This window comes from Malania oleifera, chromosome 4 (assembly GCF_029873635.1).
Source record: "Malania oleifera isolate guangnan ecotype guangnan chromosome 4, ASM2987363v1, whole genome shotgun sequence".
NCBI classification, from domain to species: domain Eukaryota; kingdom Viridiplantae; phylum Streptophyta; class Magnoliopsida; order Santalales; family Ximeniaceae; genus Malania; species Malania oleifera.
Window position 1 is genome coordinate 83,649,951 of NC_080420.1, and position 7,135 is coordinate 83,657,085.

The window sequence follows — 7,135 nt, forward strand, 5'->3', positions numbered from 1 at the left end:
CAACGATAATAGTGGTAAAACAGCCCCAAGTAAACCAGGGGAAAACAGGGTGAAATGCTATAGATGCTTCGGTATTGGCCACGAGTCCAATGAGTGTCCAAAGAAGGCTGAAGGCAGAGTTAGCCTTACTGAGGATCATGAGGCTGCTTGGGAAAAAAAAATTGCAATTCTTGAGGACAAAAAGCAGCAACTAGAAGCTGAAAATGATGTGCAGAGGAAGGGATTAAGGGTGATTTCCTTGGTGAGTCTTTAGTCATTTGAAGGTCATTACTTTCTCCTCTAGCCAGTACCGACTCGTGGCAACATAAAAATAACATTTGAACAAGAGGCACAACGGGTGGAAAGCTTTGCAACTTGATAATTGATAGTGGGAGCAGTGAGAACCTGGTTTGTCACAAGAAGGTAGACAAGCTGGGATTGAAAAAGAGAGACATCAACAGCCATACCACATTCTATGGTTCAACAAAGGAAATGAGGCAATCATCTCTTTGAGATGCCTTGTCAATTTCTCAATCAGTTCTTTCATGAAATCTGTTTATTGTGTTGTGGCTCCTATGGATGCATGTCATATTCTTCTTAAGTGGTCTTGGCAATATGATAGAGGCACAATTTTATGATGGTATCAAGAGCACTTATTCATTTTTTTATTAAGGATGGTGAGAAAAAGAAGCTAGTGTTTAAACTGATGAAGGATGATGATGTTTAGAGGCGAGAAAATGGATGTTCACCTGCTCCTAAATAAGAAGGGTTTTGCTAAAAAAATGAAAGTGGGTTGGGTTACATCCTTATTCAAAAGGAGTCTAAGATGCAATTTGTGTTCCCAAATGATGTCGAGGAGATTTTTGATGAGCTCAAAAATGTGATGCCGGATGTGTTACTTGATGGGCTTCCTCCCATGAGGGATATACAACATAAAATTGAACTTTTACCAGGTGCTACATTACCTAATTTGCCCCACTATTGAATGAGCCCAAAGGAGCATGAAGAGCTTCAAAAGCAGGTTAGGGAACTTCTTAGAAAGGGATTTATTCAATAAAGCCTAAGTCCTTGTGTTGTACCAACTTTACTCATTCCTAAGAAGGATGGAGTTTGGAGAATGTGTGTGGACAACAAGGCTATCAACAAAATCACCATTAAATACATGTTTCCTATTCCAAGAATGGATTATATGCTTGACATACTATCTAGATCTTAGTGTTATTTCAAGATTGACTTGAAGAGTGGTACAATTCTACAATTCAAGTCTTGATTTTAACTACCATGAATATGTAGTAAATGTTGAAGCAACATCATTCATTAACAACACATTCCGTGCAGGGGAATGTCAAAGTATGATATAAATGCTCTTAGGTAGAGGGTGAAACCATATCTTCCCCAGATTTGCGGAACCATTAAGTGGCACTTGAATAACAAGAGTGCTAAGGTGAGGCAGCAAGCTGCTGATCTTATTTCAGGGATTGCTGTTGTCATGAAACAGTGCTAAGAAGAATAACTGATGAACTGCATCTTGGGGTTGTCTTGTATGAATATCTGGGAGAAGAGTATCCGAAAGTTTTGGGATTAATACTGGGGGCTCTCAAAGCTATTGTCAATGTTATTGGTATGAGAAAAATGACTCCTTCGATAAAGGATTTGCTTCCTCGACTAACCCCAATCTTGAAGAATCGGCATGAGAAGGTGTAGGAAAATTGTATTGATCTTGTTGGTCGAATTGCTGATCGTGGGGCTGAATTTTTCCCAACAAGAGAATGGATGAGTATTTGTTTTGAGCTTCTTGAGATGCTTAAATCCCATAAAAAAGGTATCCGACGAGCAACTGTGAACACGTTTGGCTACATTGCAAAAGCCATTGGACCACAAGATGTCCTGGCAACATTATTGAACAATCTCAAAGTGCAGGAGCGTCAAAACCGCGTGTGTACTACTGTGACAATTGCAGTAGTTGCAGAAACATGTTCTCCTTTTACAGTACTACCAGCATTAATGAATGAGTATCGTGTACCAGAACTCAATGTGTAGAATGGTGTTTTAAAATCACTCTCTTTTCTTTTTGAGTGCATTGGTGAAATGGGTAAAGAATATATTTATGCAGTCACTCCACTACTTGTGGATGCTCTCATGGATAGAGATTTGGTACATAGGCAAACTGCTACATTTGCTGTTAAGCACATGGCTTTGGGAGTGGTTGGTTTAGGTTGTGAGGATGCTTTAGTACACTTGCTAAATTATGTATGGCCAAACATATTTGAGACTTCTCCACACGTTATTAATGCTGTCATGGAAGCCATAGAAGGGATGAGGGTTGCCTTGGGTGCGGCTGCAGTCCTGAACTATTGTCTACAGGGGATCTTCCATCCTACAAGAAAGGTTAGGGAAGTTTACTGGAAGATTTATAACTCACTGTATATTGGAGCTCAAGATGCACTGGTGGCTGCTTATCTTGTGCTGGAGGATGAGGCGAGCAACATATACAGTAGGCTTGAGTTGGTGATGTTTATATGAGGTTTAGTTTGTTCTTAATGCTTCAGGTGAATCTACAAGAGGCTCTTGGACAAGCTAGGACCTATCCTGGGGTTCTTTCCGTGGCTGCTGCAGTTTGTTTGGATGTGCATGCTTATTACGTTGGATTGATGAACTGATTGCTATTTGTTAACTTCTTCAGTAGTTTGCTAATTCAGGAACATTGTTATGAAATGAATACTTTACTGTTGTGAATTTGATAGTTTTCATGTTCTTCCTCTCTGACTTAATTTTCTATCCTTGTATTAATTTTGTATTACTTCCATCCTCTCTTGAATTCCATAAATATACTTTTGGATCCTGCCTGTTAACTTAAAATTGTGGGTATTCAGTATTATAGGAGTATTCCTATGATAATAATATTCTTATGGTTTGCATGGTTTGAGGGAATAGTTATTCCTTCAAATAAGATGGAAAATAGTTAAATTTTGGAAATTAAAGGAATAGTTATTCCTGGTATAATTTTTTAATTATTTTATTTAACATTTAATAAGAAAGAAATAGATATTCTCAAATTTTAGGAATAATAGCTTTTACATAGGACATCTTGTACATAAGGGGGTTGAAGATGCCAAATTCATACCTACCATTCTTCATTAATTCTCCACCTCTTTTAGAAGGTTAGAAAGCCTAATTTAATAATTTATTTTGACCCAATGAGAGGCCAAGGATTGTCTCATTTGGCATAGATGCAGAGGACCATTCTCTACATATCCATTTGATCTATCCACCATATCATAGTTCTATATTGAATGTGTACTTGAGAGTTCGGTTCACGCTACAATTATGTGAGATACCTTTTATAGGAAAAAATTGTGATATTGGGGACTAAAATTGATAATAACTCATCAAAATATGGCTTGAGACTATTACATTTGGTAACAAAACTACCCTAGAGATGCTATCATATGTGGATCATGCACAAAAGTGAAAGTCACTCTAATGAGGTCATTGATTAGACAGGCAGACCATAACATTATACCAATAATTATTAAATATCTATTGATGTATTTTGAAAGTAAAAAAAAAAGATAAAGATATATTTTTCTAATTGAAATCCTCATGCATTTTCTATTTCAATTAATTGTCACTAGCTTTTACATACCTTTTAATAAGAGGAGTCACCCGCATCATCTGGACGGGATTGGCGCATCATTTGTTCGATCTGCACTTTCCAATTCTTCATGGCTTGCATATTCGCTTCCGAGTTCGACATCTTTTCTTTCAATTTTTGGTTCTCTGCTTCCACCATTTGCATCTGGATAACCATCACCTCCTCTCGAGCCTCGGCGGCTCGACGCTCTTGGTCAATCTCAGCACGAGACGCCGCACTGAAAGAAGATGATGATGTTGGGGCGACGTATCTACTCACAAGACCATTCAACCAGCCACCTGATCGTTGCCCAAGCACCTGAGTGCAGATCTCGTAATCCGTCATCGGCTAACTGCCCTCTGCAACGGGTGCTTCCCGCAGCTCAAGCATCCTTGCCTATTTTCAGTCATGAAAATGAAGAAATATGAATACAACTGACATTTTGAATAAGATAATGAACTAAATAATTTGCTTGACTTACATGTTTCATCTGCGCATCCTGGTACCACTCTCTCGATGTCTATCAGACTATAGTTCTATGAAAAACTAAAATGTGACGTTGATAATGGTTTACATGGCTTCTTTAGGACTCAAAAACAACTATAATAATCAAATAATACAAATGAGTCCATTATTGATAGAATTTTCACTTAACATATGCAAAAGTAAATTTAGAGATGAAGTTTAAAATTCATTTGAACTTCACTCATCCTTTCAAAAATGTTTTAAAATGTTTTAACATTTAGCACACTATAATCATTCTCACAAATATGGTATATGGCTTTGAAACATTATGATCTATTTAAATTTATCCAACCAGTAATGACTGCATCTTATAAGTGGTACAAAAAAAAGTAAGCTTTGAAACACTATGTTCTATTTAAATTTATATATGCGCACATACATACATACATACATACATATATACATACATACATAAAGATCTTTATTTTGACTATATTTTTTGCATGCTTTTGATCTTTGTTTCCCTAATTGGGTCTTAAGTTGGGAGTTTAATGTTGTTAGGTCTTCAGTTAAGGAGTTGGGAGGCTCCTATATTGTTGCAAGGAGGAGCCACCATCTGTAAATTAGACATTTTTCCATAAAACTTGTACCTGAAACCTAGTTATTTACATAAAATATATCATTTCAATGGGTGGCGCGGTAGAACATGTCAGGGGCAACTGGACACCCTCAAGAGTCACCTTTGGTGCTCTCGTCTCATCCAAAATCCATTCATGCTCACTTAGGGCCACTCGACTCCTGGAAGAAGACTCTCCCCTTAATGGGTCCTAGACACTCTGTTGCTTGGCAGCGCATCGTGGCAAGTGGCCGTGCTTTGAGGCAGCCAAAGGCTTCGTTTGAGGAGGCATTGGCCAGGAAAGACGAAATCCTAAGATTTATGTTGAAAACAAAATTTTTTTTTAGAGGGGCATACTGAAGAATAACATTACGAGAACATATTCACCTCTGCTTATTTAAAAAGTTCAACATAAATTTAATTTTAAAACTCATTTATTAAATAAGTAAAGTATGTTAAAAGTTAACTCGATTTGGACCGACTTGATTGTAATCTTACCTTACAATAACATTACGAGAAAATATTCAATTAATAGGCAGACGTATATAACTCACCCCTTTCATAACATTGGAGACACGTGTGGATATGGTCAAGTGATCAACTATGGCCAGCTCAAACATAGACATGCTATTTGTGGTTCCAAGAACATCACTCATCTTATTTAGTGCTTATATAGTTATATACTTCAACATCTATTATCTCATATTTTGGAAAAGTTTTTAACAAAAATTCGGCAACATGTCGACTGTAAAGTGAACATTTTCAAAAAAATTTTACCTAAAAAAGAGTTTATATATAAGAGCATGCGAGAACGTAGATTCACTACGAGCATGCAATACAAAAATCTGCATCAGCCACGCAGAAGGCATATTCACAACCAATATGGCAACTCAATCTAGTATTTCACAAGAGATGTAATATAATTTCAATAAGAGCAGAAAGTCTTAACATAACACTTATATGGTAAACAATACACTAATAAGAAAGGAATATACATTCAAACAATCAAATATATCAAGCCAACAATATTCACATTTTTCTTGAAATATGACAAAAAGTATATGTAATGGGCATATGGAGTTATTAAGTATGTTAAATTGAGTGATTAGAACCTAAATATGTACAAGATTGCAAGTATATGATGACTATTGGATTTGGATACATCCAACTAAAATTTCTGTCTATAGCTAGTTTATTCTTACCCAAGTGTGTTCTGTTTTTCCAACCACCAGCCAGCAACTCTAATAATTATTATAAACACACAAACTTGCACATGGACCTCTAAATGCATTCCAGCACACACACACACACACACACACACACAGAAAAATCATAATGATCCCTTAATAGAAAATCATGTTCATTTTCATATGTTATTCTTTAATTGTGTTACAGTTTTAATAGCAATAATTGTAGGCAAAATCATCGACTAAAAAGAAAAGCATATATGAAGAGAAAAAAAGATTGTACGGACTTCTACCAAAAAAATTAAGGAGAAAAAAATCCTAACTCCTCTAGAAGGGCTCTACTCTTATTGGCATCAACACAAAAAACGCAATTCATATCGTGTAAATCCATCCATTTAGTAATCCAAAGAATCAATGCAAATCTATGGATATGATTTTTAACCAAACAATTTTGTGCCACCATAGAGTAGGAGCCTTCTCTCTAATAACCTCCCATGCTGCAGATAAAGGAATTTGCTCGAATTTTTTACTAGAAAAAGTGTTAAAGTCTGCTTGTAATTGGATGAAAAGAGATAGATTCTATGATTTCCTTTATAACCTGAGTAGTTCTCCTAGACTATCACCAAGCATTATTTTTTATTATTTCAGATACACTAGCCTTATGAGGGAGAAAAAATTCTTTTTGAATGGATAGTTTGTATTTGAGGAAAAGGGAACCATATGGATGCCAATTATCCAATAATGGTGAGGTGTTTCTACCATCTCCAACATTGGAGTTAAATAAATAGGCCATTTTATATCGGACTTTAAGAACCGTACACCAAGCTGGAGTATCACACTACAAAAAATTAGGGTATTAGTGACGGATCAAATCTGTCACTAATAGTCATAAATTCGTCACTAATAGTATTAGTGACGAATTTATGATTATTAGTGACGATTTTAAAATATTTGCTATATGTGCCATTACTACTAACTTTTAGTGACGAATTTAACTTTTGTCACTAATAATGAAATATTAGTGAAGGAAATAATCTGTCACTAAAACCTTAACACCGTCACTATATAGTATAGAACGGTTCAACTCAAATTCGTCACTAATAGTAGGGGTATTAGTGACGAAATAGAAATTCGTCACTAATAGTAGGAGTATTAGTGACGAAATAGAAATTCGTCACTACTAGAAGAGTATTAGTGACGAATTAGAAATTCGTCACTACTAGTAGAGTGTTAGTGACGACTTAGAAATTCGTC

At 35.9% G+C, this 7,135-nt stretch overlaps 1 pseudogene; it reads left to right on the top strand.

Annotated features, from left to right (window-relative positions):
• The first annotated feature begins 1,611 nt into the window (after positions 1-1,611).
• LOC131152867 (uncharacterized) lies at positions 1,612-2,502 on the top strand (annotated as a pseudogene).
• Positions 2,503-7,135: the final 4,633 nt, after the last annotated feature.